The sequence below is a fragment of the Drosophila ficusphila genome, unplaced genomic scaffold (assembly GCF_018152265.1).
Source record: "Drosophila ficusphila isolate 14025-0441.05 unplaced genomic scaffold, ASM1815226v1 contig_791, whole genome shotgun sequence".
Taxonomy (NCBI): Eukaryota; Metazoa; Arthropoda; class Insecta; order Diptera; family Drosophilidae; genus Drosophila; species Drosophila ficusphila.
The window spans coordinates 4,400,403-4,417,873 of NW_025064737.1; the positions used below are offsets into that span (position 1 = coordinate 4,400,403).

The 17,471-nt window shown below is 39.6% G+C and overlaps 1 protein-coding gene across 2 annotated transcripts in view; it reads left to right on the plus strand.

Moving 5' to 3' along the window:
• LOC108098554 (transcription factor E2f1) overlaps window positions 1-17,471 on the plus strand; it is a 41,152-nt gene that overhangs the window by 1,553 nt on the left and 22,128 nt on the right. For both annotated transcript variants that reach the window (XM_017201552.2, XM_017201553.2), the window contains one exon: window positions 13,050-13,077. The gene's annotated coding sequence lies outside the window, so the exon portion shown is untranslated. The remainder of the gene's footprint in view (window positions 1-13,049; window positions 13,078-17,471) is intronic.

Genomic DNA, 17,471 nt, shown 5'->3' on the forward strand with positions numbered 1-17,471 from the left:
CATGCGCCGGAAACTTTTGCCCATGGGGACTCGAAATCTTTGATAAGTTTTTAATTTGGGGCACAAAAGCTCAATGAAACTTTGGGATGCTGTGACTTTGCACGTGATCAGCAGAGACTGGAGTGGAAAATGTTGAACAGGGTGTGGTTCTATTTTTGCCAGAGTTGTGAAACATTACCATCTAAAAACTGGCACATGATGGCTACACGACCTTATCAGCGTATCAATTAACCCAGATATGGGAACACGGAACTTGGTTTTTCGGGTGATAAGACCTAGGTTCCAACTTTCACCGATAAAAGCAGGCGTTTGAATTGCAGGAGTTCCCAGGAAGAAATGCAATCGTCTGGGTCAGCTTTTGGCGACGTCATAGTTTGATGACCTCCACACGCTCACACCCAAATGCCCACCAATACTCTGGCCATTATGCACGTTCGTATAAACATGCTCCAAAAGAGGCAATGGCGGCCATCGAAGACGACGCTGTCTCATGGCTTTTTCTCCATCTCCATGTATTGGGCGACGTTATTTCTCGAGTCTGCAGTTTTTATTTTTCTCTTTTTCCATTTTTTGCTTTGTATTTTTTTTTATTTTTGTATTTGGTTACTTTGATTTCGCTTGGCCTTCGGGCGCAGTCTTGGTCTTTTGGTCGGGTCTTTTGTGAACCAGTTGCTCTAAGCGCCTCTGTTACCTGTTCGCCCCTGTTTGGTATACACATCGTTTTGTGCCGCCATAGTTTCCACCAAATTCAATATATCTTTACGGAAGCAGTGATTTGTACACTCCGTTTTGTTTTCCCATGTCGCCGAAGAAAACTAATCTCTCTATAAATGCACTTGTGACACAAACAGCTTTGATTTGAGCTCGTATTTTTATCTGCTGTTTCGGCGATAAGACCCTCAAAAATTGTGGAATTGAGGTCATTCTTAGTTATGTTTTATTACATGGAAGAAAGATTTCTAACAGAGCCCTCGTTTTAAATTTTTAGTGACTCAAAATCACTGAATTACTCACTATTTATATTCGGCTTTCATGCCCACTTGCCATTTTTAACGTGCTTTGCTTAATTGATTACAGTTGTTATAACCTAAATCTCAAGATCATTTGTGTAGGCTTCTTGACAACGTACTTTACTGCCAAATTGATATAAAATGACAAATCTATTTTAAATACGGGTCAATTTTTTTGGCTTTGTAATAACCCTATACAACTGTATAAAAATCTTATTTGAGCTGAAGGTATTTGATAATTTTTGATAAGCTTGACGAAAAATAAATATTAAAATCTTTTTATAATTCGCCGGTCTTAAGCTTCCACGTTTAGACCGTCTGGCAACTCCGACCTGAAGCTAATCAAGTGGCTTATACAATCACCCTCAAAAAAAAATTATCACGCACACCACGTCCAAGATCAAATAAAATTGGCGCACTTGCTCCAAGCAATATATACAGAGATTTTAGGACAGGCTAACACTTTTCATAATATATTAAACACTCGAATTCCATTTTTTATTGTGGTCTGCCCGCTTTGGGTCATCGCTTGCCCGGCGATCGTATCGTGTTTGTTTTTATCATGTGCTGCCTTATTTCTTTTTTATATATTTTCGAGTGACTGTGTGTGTATTAAGTTGTTGTTGCACTTTTATAACAGACCAAATGAGGGGCCACATGAGGAGGCATGTCTCCATGCCAGACACACACGCCCGCTGGCATAAAATACTTAAGCGAAACGAGTTAAAAGCGATTTCATTAATATGCTTTTGTTGCTGATTCCCTCCGCTTGATGTGTTGTTAGTGTGCTGACCGCTGCTGTGCTTGTTGCTTTTATTTAATCTCTGCCCTTGCCTTCTGATACCCTTTGCTTTAATTAGAGTGCGAAATAGCAATAAGTATTTAGTGATCTTTTATTGCGCATAGGGTTAGCAATTGACGCCAATACAACTTTTTACCAATTGTCAATTGGTACTGCACAACAAACGAATGACCTTTAATGTGTTAACTTTGCTACGAAGAAGTAAGAAAATTCAAGCAGTTTTGTTGACTTAAAAACAATTCATAAATAAAAAATTGCTAAATTTATTTCCTATGCAAACACTTCGAAAATAGGGTATTGCTAAAGAAATAAAATTCTTTCAAAAATGTAAGCACTACGAGTATGTCTTCATGTTTTTAACCCGGAAGTATTATGATGTATTATTTTGAAATTATGTTTCTTAAAGTACATAGTTTTAAATTTAATACTAAGAAACCTTTTTTTACTAAAGCATGTCATAAAATGCGCCTTTAATGTCATTTAAGCAAACTTTCTACAAGGTGTTTAAAAAGCTTTGTATCTTTATTTTTAAAATCTTTTAATAGAAATATTTATCTGCAATATAATGTAGTCCCCTTAGAAAAAGTGTGTTAACATTCGTTATTGCTGACTCGGCCACTGACTTAATTTAATTTCGTCTTTTTTGTTGTTTATTTTTTTGTCAGTGCTGCTGGCTGGTTTCTGTTGGGCTTTTGGTTTGCCTGGCTATTTTTAAAAATTTTTTGCGAAAGCAACAAAAAAGTAAAATTAAAGAGCGAAGCTAAAGAAAAGACGAGGCAACGCGAAGTCGGCGCAGTGGCATCAGCAATTGTTGTTGCTGTTGTTTCTGTTGATGTTGCTGCTGCGTTGGCCGCATAAAAAATGTGGAATATGGAATTTCTCTGCGAGGCCCCACATTTACCCACACGCGCGCTCTCAAAATCACACACAGATACGCAATCCGAGTCGCGACTTTTGTGGCTTTTTGTGCGTGCAAATTGGAGCAAAAAGAGGAGAAATGAGAAAAGGGTAGAGAGAGTAATGTTGGCAATGACAAAGATTTAGATACTCTAGAAGTTATATTTCTCTTCGGATTTAATTAACCCTGTGATATACAACGAAATTATGTATGTATTTATATTTTACAAGAGGATATTTTTTTATGCAAATATACTGTCTTTCAAATATTTAAACAGCTAAGCAGTTAAAAATTGTTGTTTTGAAAAGAGAAGTATTTTTAAACAATCGAAAACTTTATTTAATAATTGAAAACCTTGGAAGACTTTTGTGGAACCCTTAGATAATTAAACCGACTCACTGCAAGGGTATAATAAAACAGTCTCCCCGGTATTTTCAGTGACTGCGTGACTGCTCCGCCTTCGTCCACTTCAGCGTCATCGATTTCCTGCTGCATTTCGAGCCCGGATGATGCCCCATCCAATCGGATGAGGGTGGTGTCCATGCTCACGTATGACAACTTATTTGTTGTTGTCCAATGGTTGGATTGTGGGTGACGTCGTCACTTGATGACAGCTACAAAAACGGCAACAGGAATATAATCCATTCCCATTCTCAAACTCCGGAACCAATTAGGTCACATTGGCGTTGTGGCAGCTTTTTCATTCTCCCTCGCTTTTTTACTCCCTTTTCGCAAAACATTTAATTCGCTTGGCTCTTTTTTCTCAACTTTGGTTTTTGATGTCGCAAAGTAACTTTGCACTTCATTGATAAAATGATTTATCGTAATGATTAATATGCGATGTTGTGAAAGGGAGAAGTACACATAAGTTCAGTAAAAATAAGAACAACATTCATATAAACAACTGTATATATCGCCAGTTATATTGAAAAAAAATAAACAGAATATATACATATATGTTGTATATTTATACATTTTTTTTTTCTTTTGAAGACCCCTAAATGAGGGCTTTTTTAGGGTTCAATCAAGGTCGCTCTTGGAATCTAAATAAATTTATATATTATATATTTTGTATAGTTCCTTACGAAACGAATAAAACAATTTGTAAAGAACACGTAATCCGTAGAGTAAAGATTTTGTTAATTTACGGAGACTAAAGGGTCACAAACTGGCTTATGGTTGATCACGCAGAAAAGATATATTCCCATGCTGGGACCCTCAAGCCTTGCCACCCTAGACGTTAAAAAAAGGCTCACCGTAATCATAATTCCTGTCCAATATTTATATGACACGAAAAAAATGCAACCCTAGATAATTACACGAAATTGATTTGATTTGATTATGCCATAAAGGAGAGCGATCGAACAGCTGCCCCTGGAAATTGCCTGCTCTAATTGCCTAATGCATATGGAATTATGCGAAAGGTAAAAGCATTTCACCCCAAGATCCTAGGAATTCAAAAAAATGAAAAACGGAACCCAGATCCGAGTGAAAGAAAAACTTTGTGAAAATCGATAACGAATGCAATTTATGGGACACGGGGCGATTCTCAAGATACAGCTGCATCATCTAGGACAAAGGAAGTGTGAGTGGAGGACCTCGGCCATTGAGACAATTGCGAAAGTCGCTGGCAGTAGTGGTTCACTTTCTTCTGCCGAACGGGAAAGCCAGAATGGCAGCTGCCGAAGACAAAGGCAAGGCAATTCCGAGGACATTTTGCATCATCTTCTGAATGAATAGGGAAGCGGACATGCATCTTTGGTCCTCCTTGTCAGCCTCCTCCTCCTACTTTTTCGTTTGCCTGTGGGATGATCTTTTATAATCCCCGGCATCCCGAGATCTCCGTGTACGTGCTCATAATTTATGCCCGAGCATCAGGCTCAATGGCACTCAGATACAGATACACACCTGCCTGGCTCTCCTATATCTGTTCCTCCTTCAAGACAGCTGCGCTGCTTGAATTTGTTCGATTTGTTGTTTTATAATTAAGCGCCGTCTTCAAACTGTTAGGTTCTCCGTGTTCTAGGCCTTCTGATAATTTGTTTCTTTTACGGTGGCTTAACAGGTGGTTCCATGTACAGTTTAGCTAAGGGAAACCTTCGTTTCCCTGCTGATTTCTAACTGGAAGGATTGTAAAAAATTTAATATAGGAAATAGTTCATTAACTGTACTAGCTTTATGAAACGTTCAGCACTGTTCTGACAAATACATTGCCAAAGGGATTTAAAAAACGTTTGGAGTTCGAACGAAATAATTCATTTTACCCGAGATTTGATTTGGTATCATTTAGGTTATGTATTACTGTATATGTTGAATTTCTGGGCACCTGCTATGATTTTACTAGATTATTCCTCTGACTTGTGCCACCTTTTGCCACCGCAGACTCGTTTCCCAGCCCAGTCCTCCAGTTATTGCCTTATACTAATTTATATCGCCTTGTTTCTGCTTGTTTATGGCCTCGAGTTTAAATCGACACACGTTTCGCATTGCCCGATTAGATTATATGGCCGTATTATCCACACCCATATTGTGTACTATATCCCACATCCACGCAGAGGAATGCCAATCCGTGTGCGATCACACGCACAGACAGCGGCATCGGCATCGGCTGGTTATATACCCCCATACTTATCCATATGCACATCATCGGCTATATCCTTTCCCTCACCTCCAACGCAGAAGTCGCAAAGTTCAAAGTCAAATGGCTATTTTTACTGCTTCGCTGTTGTTTTTGTTCTTGTTGTTTTATTGCTCTTTTTGCGGGTTCTGTTCTTTTGGCTCTTAAGATTTCATTTAATACTCTTTTTTAGGAAATGTGTTAAGAGATGCTAGATCAGGTATGTTTCGTGGTACAATGTTGAATGTTAAATGCAAAAAAAAGTCACTTAAGAAAGGGTTTAAAAAAATGTTTGTTTGTCACTTGGTTTTTATCCTACCCAGCTAAAATGCAAAAGTCGTTGCGGAATTGTAAATTCATTGATTTTATCAGTCTGAAACATTTCATGATGAGAAAGGAAATAAGTTCGGGTTTTTAAATTTAAAGTAGTTTTTAATGATAATGAAAAGTCGGTCACAGGCTATTTATATGTACATGTGTTTCTGTGTTTTTCGTTTCTTAGCTGCTATACTAGACTCTAGATAGAGTATGTCAAAAGTTCGGGTTAATCTTCTCGAATTCCCGTTTTATTTTTTGTTTATTTTTTGCACTCACCATGGCTCCTCTGTCCATTTGCTGCGCTTTATGTACTTAATTTGCCAGAGAGCCGTTGGCTCTCTTTTTTCGCTGGGGCTTCTTCTTGTTCGGCTACTCATCTACTTGTTCCACTCGTTGTCGCCGTTTGTCGTTTATCTACTTTGCTCTGTAATTGCGGTCTCGCCGCATTTTTGTATAATGGAATTTCGTGTCTCCTCTTCGCGACCGAAACTCCCCATACCATCCCCCACCAGGCTTCAATCGAGCGTTATTTACTTTGTTTACGCTGTAATATAATTAACAATTTTTATTCCTGGAAACGCAACCAGAAACTTAGCTTACAGTCAAGCATCGATAGCTCAAACCTTAAATATAAATGGAGAATATATACAAATCTAGTTTATTTTTTAATTCGTTTCGTAACCTATGCCAAACAAAAATTTGCTTTTACCTCCAAAATGCAATTTGAACCTAGAAGAGGCCAATTAAATAGTAGGCGTTAAAAAAACATATTTAAAATTTTAATAATATGTAATTAAGTTTTACTTTTAAGAGAGACTACTGTATTAAAATTATTTCGTAATTTAATTTCCTATCTCTTTTTACTTTCCCACTCTAAACTTCTAAATCACTTTTGGTGGTCGGGTAATTAGCACAGAAACAAAAAAAGTAAAATTAGTGACACAAGAAAGACGCTTTTTTTGGGACGTCATCAACCCGTATCGTGCAGCAACAACAATTAAAAACGCATTAGTTTCTCGCCCACTTCGCTCTACTCACTATCTCTTTCACTCTATCTCCCACGTTGCTTATGCTGTTTCGTTTGCTGATTAGAGCTAAGGAAAACATTATTTGCGGCATTTGCTGGTGTATTAGAGGTGAAAGAAGAAGACCACAGCTTGCCACAAATATGCAAAAATTTTCAACGACCGCAAAACTCGTTTCGCACACAGAATTCTATGGGGCAGAGGGGTGGAACGGAGCGAGAGGGAGCAAACACAAGAGGTTGAACAACATGCCACATCATTGTTGTTGTCTGCCCCACTTGGGGTCTCATTCTGTCTCTGTCTTTCCCTCTCCTCTTCCTTTTGCTCTTCACATGATTAGCGCTACAGCAACAACACTACGAGAGGAAGAGGAAAAACGAATCGTTGCAAATGAAAATAAAATTTACAAATTCCATTCATGAAATTTTGCTGCGTCGACGTCAACGCCAAGCTCCACTTCACACACACACGCATACATATAAACACGAAAAGAGAAAGAGAGAGGCTAAAGATGCAGATTCCGCCTCTTCTCCGCCGAGCTCCATCTCGTTGTCCTGCTCTGCCTCTCCTCTCCTTTAATCCATCCTGCGACTTGCTTCCTTTTGTGTTCGTGTGAGGGCGCGGGTGCATGTCTGCGTGTGGCGCTCGCTCTGCTCTGGCACTTGTATTGCCGACTTTGCCGTTTGGAATACCCTCTATATGCGGGCTGTGCGGGGTTTAGGGAACATCTAGAATGTATTTTTTCACAAAATGTTTTTGACTGAACTTGAAAGAATTTGTTGTTTAAAAAAGCTTATAAATAGTTATTCTCTTAATGAATCGAATCTGAATTTAGTAAAAATGTATTGCCTACTTATCAGCGATTTAAGGGCTCCATTAATCAAATCTATTGTTTTAACAAAGTAAATCATGAGCATCGTTCACATTGTATTTTAGGATTTCGTATACCCTTAAGTGTTTTACATAGGATTCTGAAGGTAATGCCATTGCTAAAATAATAGTTTATTAAAGGAATTCTACAGGGTACAACAGTGCTCGGTAAGGCATATCTTGAGTTGCATTCCAATTCGTTGTTTTTGCTATTTGTCGCTCTCGCCGGATGTTTTGTTGTTGCAGCTGATGGGGCTGTTGTTTTTGTTGGACGGCGGGCTTAGTGTCTGACCGTTTCATCTGCCGGCTTACTTCTTGTTGTGATGCCCCCCACTCCCCTCCCCTCGCTGTTCCCCTGGCACTCCAGTTCGTCTGGTGGGGTCTGAAGACTGCGTCTGATTCTCTGATTCTTCATTCCGATTCTGGGTCTGGAGCTGCGTGAGTGCAACTTTGTTCTCGGCACCTCCTGCCACTCCCCACTTTTCCCCTCCTTAACCCCTTTTTTGTCGTCTGTCTGGGCAATTACAGGCGAAATACGTTGCGGTTGCAATTTTACACACATTTTTATGCGCTCTGGTTTATTATGCGGGTGATGCAGCACCCCCAACTTTTGCCAGCCCCCTCGTAACTCCTTTTTCCTCCTTTTTTTGCGCAGCTCGTAATGTTCATCCGTTTCCTTCGGCCCGTTGAAAATGCAACTCATATGCTTTGTTATTTTTACACATTTAATGGCAACATTTGTATGTACAAGCTGAAGAAGGAGGAGCAGGAGTAGAATGCCACACAGAAAATATATTAAAAACTTTTATTTGGTTTTTAATTTTTTGTACGAGTTAAAGGACCTTTAAAATAGTTAGAAAAGTATCTCTTGGCAATTTGCAGTACATGGCACAAAGGAAAGTGGTTGTTACAAAGTAAGAATACAAATTTTTTAATGTCTTCTAATCATTTAAGATAAAATACAAATTTACACCGCTTTATTGGAAATGATTAATTTATAAGTATTTTCGGAAAAAAGAAATGATTTTTTAATCATTTAATTTCCTCTGTGCAGAAAACTCTACAACGTCATCATCAGTCGCTTCATTTCTTGATAATATTGTTGTTGTCGCTGCTCGGCCGGCGTTTATTTATTACAAGAAGGGCGGCAGACGAGTCTACCCCTCGAAACCCCGCACCATCCCCTTCAGCCCCAAGTTTGTTCAGCAGTGGGCTCAATTTTCAAACGATTTCAATGGAATTCTCAATGTGAGTGCAAACGAAGGAGCTAAGGATGTTGAGTGGTGCAGCGCGCCTGGCAAAAGGAGCAGGGAGATGGATGTCTAAAGAGCCAGACACGCATCTTTGTCTGCTCCTGCAGACGGGAAATATGCACACGAGAAAAAATATTGGGTGATGCATACCAACTATTAAATAAATATAGGATTTTAGGTTATAGGTTTGAGATTATAGCTATCCAAATACAAAACGATGAGTAGTTTTAAAATATTTTTGTATCTCTATAAATATAAACAGTTTACTTCAAGTTTTGGATAGCTTACAAGCAAAACGTGTTATAATATATATATTATTTCCACTGGTTGTTATCGGCTTGGGATGCACCAACAATATTAACAAATACAACAAATACTTTATGGGAAAACCTCCTTCGAGGCGGCGAATAGTTGCTTGCAGTTTTTTAAGTGGGGTAACTTGGAGAATACATTAATATAAATGGAAGATTAGGAGTTTTTACTGTTTTATACATAAATGTTTGAGATATTTAAATTTTTAATTTGGATGTTGAGGCATAAATATTTTAAATGTGTTCCTATAATAGGAATACTATTCACGAGTATAGTTCAAAAGCAGAAAATACAAAATATCTTGGGGATGATATTTAATAAATGTTTATGTCTTATTAATCAAAACAAAGAAAGGTATCATCATTTTAATTTCTTTGCAAAAATAACTTTATTTCTCGTTCTCTGTGAAATAAATATTTTTTTACTGTTTTGTTGTTGTTTTGAATGTTGCCGCCGTTGGCGGTGGTCCCCGTTCCCTTTCCTGGTTAAAATCCTCGGCCTCTGAATCTCGGCCCTCTTGTCTCGAATGCAGGTTGTTGTTATTGTAGATTGCTGTTGTGGGATGTTGTTTACGTTTTTGTGATGCCCTTTTGGAGTTGGCCGCCCTACAGCACAAAGAAACATCAACAAAAACAACACGGGCAGCGAAAAGCAGCCACAGCATTCAAAGCTGGTGAATGTTATCGGCCAAACTGGTTGCGCGATTGGTTACCTTTCATTATAAAGCAATTTATCGGTCGTGTGTGTGCAATATATGCCAATGTATGCAAACCATACAGTTTGGGCCTTAGATAAGGATATTTTTGGCGTCCTAACCTAACATTTGCAGCCATTTACGGGCTTGGCTTCTTTTCCTGGCTTATCCTGCGTCTGATCTTATGGTTTCCACTCAAGTTTATTGCGGTTTCTGCTTTTCCACTGTCTCTCCTTCCTTACTTCTTTTTATTTTGGTTGTTTTTTACAGCTATTGTTGCATTTGTCGCATTTCTGTGGTTTTTTAGATGGCTTGAAATACCCTAACAATCGAGGATAACTTAGTTCATCCAGTTTCGTTTAAATATGCCTTTCCTTACTCTCTGTCCAGTTTTGCTGAAAACCTTTTTAAATAAAAAAAAATTTGAAGTCCAAGATTAACATGCGTATACGTAATATTTCTACATTTTTGACGTTAATTGTTAACTTAACAAAATTTGCTGGCAACGATAAAAAAAAATGGATTGTTATAAGAAATAAGTAAATTAGGGTTTTCTGGTTTACCAAGAGTATTGTGATGTTCGTTACTCCACAGGTGTCATCATTTGGCTCAACTCTTTTGCGAATTCCTTTTCCCCAAGCAGGACACACGTTTCGAGTGGCAACCACAGAAAAAAACATCAACAAAAATAATGAATTCCTTCTTTGGATTTTAACCTCAAATTGGCTTAACTTCATTTATTTCATTGCAATGCAAGCAATGGGTAGGGGCCACGAACGGGTTAAGATAACAAAAACAGGCGAATTTTTCACTTTTGCGGTTTGCCAAGGGGGATTTAAGGAGCGAAGGGGTGGCTCGCTTTTGGCCAAGTCGCGAGCCACAGTTAATCGCCTGAGCTTCTTGGCCAACTAAGCCTGACAAACTGACACCCTTTGCAGAGGGAAGTGGGGACGAAGTTCCAGTGCTTATAAAGATTCTTTACATTGCTTACATGTATAAGGATTCCTGCCTCAAACTCGGGAGTTGGCTATAATCCTAGCAAAAAAAATGCCAGTGGTAGAAACTATTTGCCAAAACGAAGAAGCATAAGTTATAAAGTTTAAACAAATTGTTTGGTTGGTTTATAATGCACACAATTATAAAACCACGTTTTGTCTGCGGATATTATTAAAGGTTTTTAAAAATGCCTTATTTAGTGAAAGAATTGAAAATAAAAGCCTTTGGGGCCGTCACGCAGTTTGAGAAGTTTTGGCGAAGTGGACACGTTCGAGCCAAAGGGAGTGGAATAACCTTGGAATCGGGACTGATCAATATTCCGCAATATAATTTCGTGGTCAGATGGCAGCCACGATCGTGGCTCTCGGCAATCGGAGCTCTTGAGCATCGACAGCGCACACACAAAATGTTTCAGGAGACCACTGAAATTACATCAAATTATGCTGAAATGCGAGCTAAATATGCGGCGGCGAATTTCGTTTTCGAGGCTACATAATTCGTTCAACTCTAAAAACTGCAGACCCATTGTGAGCTTATCGCCGGCCAACTTAAGGCATCTCCTCTACGCGTAGTTTCTTCTGGTTGGTTTGCTTGTCTCACTTTTTCGGTGCATGTGCAGCAAGGAGCCACGAATGCTGTGCCACAAAACTGAGGCTGTGTATTGGGCATGAAATATTTTTAACGCTCCAATGGCAAGAGCCTCTCGCGCTCACACAGTCACACAAAATATATTTTATTGCATTTTAATGTGCCACTGAAATGGGATTTAATTGGCATTGTTGTGGTGCACATCGTGGAAACCACGGCTGCACATTGATTCCAATTTGCGTTCACTTTTATTTTGTTTTTCTCGAATAATCACACATATGTATGTTGATACGCCAAACTAACTATTATTCATTTTAACACGCTTCCGTCTGAATTTGTCAAGCCCTTTACAGAATTTTATTCTTATCATCATACACTAAATTCTAATGTTTTCTTATCTCTGAATTATTTCCTTAAAGTAAACTTGATATATGTAACAACAAAACAGAAAATAAGCAATACACTTCTTATCTGGCTTTTGTAGTTAGGTTTTTTACAAACAAAAAGCTTCTCTTCTAAACTTTGAATTTAATATGCAATTTAACGTAAAATCGAATAAGCACAAAACCAAGAAACCAGAAACAGTATTTGATCTATTTGGTTGTTATATGAAGTAAATAAATTAATGTCGTAATCTAATTAATTTCTTGTGCTTCCCACTTGGATTTGAAACACCAGCTCACCTTCTGCATCGATCTGGCCGCAAATTTGTCCCACGGTTGGCCACTACTAGACTTTGGACTAGTTGCACTCAGCTGGATCCGCCGATGGAGATCCGGATCGGGGTCTGGCGGCTGTCTGGTCGGGTTGTGTGGCGCTCCATTGGTCCCTTGGCTTTTACTGTGGGTTGGATTTGCTTTAATTAAATTCATTCTCACAGTGTGTGCAACATGTGGCCGAATCGATGGAAGTTGGGAGTCCAACTCGCCAGCGGAATGCAGCAGAGGCAGTGACTGGAGTCTGCGGGCCGCAGTCTCCCGCTTCGATTCCTGCCGTCTATTGCGTAGTCACTCCTCCTCCGTCCTCCTTCTCCATTTTGGACCGGGGTCTGGTTTTATTTCCTACCTACACTCGGGCCCTTTAAACTCTGGCGACTTTGGCTGGGCCTCCTGGCCTTAGTCCTCGTTCTTGGTTCTCGGTTCTTGGTTCTTGGTCGTCAGCAGCAAATCAGGTTTCGCCTGCCTCCACTGACAGACGCATAAATCGCTAAAGTTCTTTAAATGCCAGCCAGCTCGAAAGAAAAACTCACCAGCAAAAAGTTATAAATGTTTCTCATATTTTTAACACCAAAACCAAGCGATCCAAAGTGGATCTGCCGTGGTATGGATCTCGTTTCTGCTCCTCAACTTCTCTGTTTGATTTGACAACTTTGTTGGCATTCCCTGATCGTTGTTTGTTCATTTGTGTTTGCCTGCGAACCTTTCCAAGTTTTCTGCTCTAAATCGGAGCGGACAGCTTTGGGCCGATTTGTTGATTTAGGTTAGGGCCCCTGGCGAAAGGTGGGTCGTGTTTTCCCAGCCACAGATGCTCGTAGATTGATGGGGCATAAACCTGACAATGCATCCACAAACATATCATTAGAAAGACAATTTCTGGTTTGGCTCGAATTTTAAATTGCTTTTGTACTATGAATCAGTCTTACTAATCATACAATCTCTTTTTACAGATTCCTGCTTTTACTTATTTCATTTTTGGTAAGTTTTTTTGACAAGTTAAAAAGAAAATATAAACGTTTTTAGTCATTAAATAAATTTAATTGATTTAGAACTTAAAATTGTAAACAATCAAAAACAACTTGATATTAACAGATAATAAGAATTGTCGTCTAAGATCATTAAGCATTTAGGGTATTCTTATTTCGTTTGCGCCTTAGAAATTACTAGATCATTTCCCGTTTATCTTTGAGATTATCAGAACTTTCCATCTGTAATTCCCCAGACAAATCGTTTGTGTAAACAAATTATTTAAGCTAAATTGTATGCAAATAAAATTTCCTCACTTCGATCTGCATTTAACCCATCGTGAACTAAGCCCGTAAAGGGTTCACTCGACCCGAGGAACCCAAGTCCACTGAACCGTGGACAAGTCGACAGCCAACAACTTTGAAGGACCACAAACAACCGGGCAAACAAAGCGAAGGAACAAGTTAACCCCGAAACAAAATAAGGCGAAATAAACTGGCGGACAAACTCGCGGACAAACATCAAAAGACAAACTTGTAAGTCCGCCAGTGGACAAGGATCGTTGGACTGTTTTTTTTTTCTGTACCCCGTCAAATGTCACACGGTTCGCAGGAACTGGTTATCTCCTCTTTCTCCTTGCTTCATTTGAAGCTTACAAATCAATTTGAATTTTCTCCTGGGATGATGATTCCACAAAACTGTTTTCACAGATTTGTTTGACATTCACTTGACACGTTGCTGTCCGCCAAATGCATAAATTAAAATTTTTAGTAAAGGGAAATATAGGACGGGGAAAGAATGCTGTCCCGAAACCAAATGCTAATTAATCCCACGGCTTTTCGGGGAGGGATTTAATTCCGCTCCGATGATTTTCACACACGGGCCGTCCGGTTTCTACCTGGCCCTGATCCTCACCTTTAACCCGCTCTGATTTCCGATTTTCCAATCTCATGCATGTAATTGCACATTGCATCAGGCATCCCTCCCTATTTTTTAGGTAGGCGGCCAAATGTCGCCTTATCCCGTCCTCGTACATAATCTGTATTGATTTCGCACAGTTTCCACGCTTGCGGGCCAGGATGTTTACCAAGATTTTTCAAGATTTTCTTGACACGCGCGACGCATTCCCAAATGCGCCTGGCAACCCTAACCCGACCCAAAGGAAAACAAGACCAGAAACCATATGAAAAAAAATAAAAATAATAGTGACAGCTGTTACAGCGTCTGCGCAACATTCCTCCACAACTGATTAGTTGTAACCGAGCAACCCTCGACACTCGATGGCACCCCCTCTTGGCTGGCTTTGCTCTAATTTACAATACCTTTTTATTTTTATTACCCCCTGTACCCTCGTCGATGGCATGTCAGCTTTGTCCAGAAGTTTAACACGTTCTGGGAGAATCATCCTACCTCAGATCAGCAGTACCAGAAGGATCCTTGTTCTCCCAACCCGCTGGACCTTCTGTTTAAAAATGTTTGGAACTATTTTGAACAACGCTATATAATTATAATACTAGACTAAAACTTAAGAACAAAGTAAAAAAAAATTCATTTTCTACATTTACAAGATACAATTTAAAAATTGACTTTGCAATTGCAGTTAATTATAACCTAACCACGAACGATAAGTAAACTAGTAAAGTGCAGTTGTACTTTACCCAAAACAAATTATCTGTTGACTCAAATATTTCTCCAAATTATAAAATGAAAAACTCTTTCAAAATAACTATTTCTATCCTAAATCCAAAAATTTTATTGGCGTTTGTGCTGGGCCTTTTTGAAGTACTAGTTGAATAGATCTTGAGGTTATTAATCCTCCTTCTGTAAGAGTGTTTGCTTATTCGGTTTGCCAGCTGCACCGTTTTCTATATTTTCAATGCACTCTTTTTTTTGCACAGCGAAAAGTGGAATGAAAATTTGTTCACCCTATTTTCAGAGCTGGCAGAGCTGGCAATTCCCCGACTAGGGGTTGCATCTCCGCTCCCCCTCCCCTGCTGGCTGCTTTAGTTTAGTTTAATTATTGGCTCAGTGCCGTGAGCGGAGCAGCCCTCAATTTGCCGGTGGTGCTGCTGGTGGTCACCCTTTTCAGCGAGAGGGGCCATCGACTTTGCTGGCCGTGTGGCCCGGCACATGTCAATGCCTGAAGTGGACTTCTGGCTATAACCAGCTCCCCTCGAAGTTACCGCCCTTGCAGCACAGTGGTGCAAAAGTGGTGGCTGTCCCGGCTAAACCCAAGTGGAAACGGGGTTGATGGTAATCCCTTCCGCTTGAACAACTAAATTGAGGGAAAGAGTTACTCCCAGTTCTTGCCCGCTGCGATTTCTTAAAAAATTTTCCCATATCGTTTTCCAACCAGAAATGGTACAACGTGAAGTAAAAAACACTTGATATATATTAATCGCTAAAAGGGAGATTTTTAATGTGAATTTTATATACTACTCATTTAATTTTAACGCATGCATTTTCCTTAAGAAGTAGAAATACTTTTCACAAAAATATATTTATTTTTGAAACCAAACAATCTGGCAAATGTTCCACTGTGCAACGTTTTTGCCATTGTACAATTGCAGCCACCACTTTCCGCTTCCTGTTGGAATTGCAGGAAGCCCAGAAACAACAAAAACCCAACAAAGGACAGAGGGAGCCGAACAGTCGCCGGATTCTAATACTAGATCCTTAAGGCATCGCCTTAAAAAAAACTTCTGTTGCATTTCGGCAGAAACAATTACAAACTGCAAATAAGGGAGATGGGGTTTACCTCAACATGCTAAATAACTGAACAAAAGAAAAGGAAGCCTGGCTTTTGTCGCAGATAGAAGATTTAAATACTCTTACAGTGGATTATTAAAGGACACGAAACTCCTGTTTGAAGCACTATTAATAAGGAGCATGAATATATACCAGCTCCATTTAAAGATGCTGCTTAAGTTATATTTGAAGCGGTGTCAATCTAAAAAACCCTCAGATGCTCGTCTTAATTTGTTGCTTTGGCATAGAAGTTTAAACTCCAATTAGTGTCCAGAATGTTGTTCTTTTCACCATTAAGCGCAACATACACTTTCCTGGAACCGGGATATATATACATAATAAGTGCCCAGCAGAACCCTATCGAAGGCAAAAGGCGCGACATTTGCTGAACGCACCCCACTCCGCAGCCCCTTGCCCAAGCTCCACCCCTGGTTCGTTCCACTTTCCTACATTCCAACAGCAGCGACTGTCTGAAGTGGATGTTGGAAAACGAGGTGAGGAGTGGAAGATGTTGGTTACTATGGAGGGGTGCTCGAACTACTGCTACTTACTACTATTTTTTTTTATTTCGGTTTTCCTTTTTAAGGGTGCTTCTTCGTTCTGTCTCCTTTGCTCTGGTTCTACACCTCAATTTGCGCAAGAAAAGCGAACCAGGTGTAAAAGTGCGTGTGTGCTACCTTTTGCCTTTCTACTTCGGTTTCCACTTATTCCTCTTCGTATTCCACTTCGTAATGTTTTTCTTTTATTGTTTTTTTGTGGGACATCTGCCAGACCATTTGATTTCATTTGGTTTTGGCTCACTTCCGTTCTGGGTTTAATTCTTTGGATTGAGGAAGCTCCCACGCCTGGGATCCACTTGGAGCCCACTCCCCCAGACCCTCCCTGGCTAATTGCCATCTCTTTCTCCCTCCTTCGGGCAGTGTCCTTTCCTGATCTTGTCCTGTTTTCCGTTCTCGCTTCGTAGGAAACGCACACAACAAAAGGCGCAAGAGATTTACTGATCGGCAAATTTCCAGGAATTTCGTGAATGGAAAAAACAAAAGCGCAGCGCACACAGCGAGAAAAAGGGAGAAGAAACACGAACAAAAAAATAGAAGTTTGAGATCGTCTACGTATGTATGTTGTACTTGCACTAAAAGAAATCTTAATCATCATCTACTAATCTGAAAATAATATTTAAAAGATAAGAAATCTTGGACCGAAAATTATTATTACTTTGTATTCTTAGAAAATAAATCTATGTTTATGAAAAAAAGCTTTTCTCAATAGGTTCACCATTAGTAATCTTATATATAAGGCGTACTAATTCTTTTAAAAAACTGTTTTTTTATTCATCATTGGACTTTTTTCTCTCAGTGTTCTTAACCTGAACCTGAATCTCAACCTGGGACATTTGAGGCCGCCGCTACTCTTATGAATGTACTTGGTACTTGGCCCGAAGGTTTCGGAACAGGCAACGGCAGCTTTTGTTGCCGTACCGCTCCGCGTATTCCCGTCCCGGTCACACTCCCTGGCCGGCGGCTCCTCTCGTTATTGTTACTTAAAATAGCTGAAATGAACGAAAGAAGAAAACGTGAGGCGAGCATATCCCAAATTTGAAAACCGGTGTAGCCTGGCCACAACCTCAGACTCGGTCTCAGCCTCAGCCTCAGGTTCAG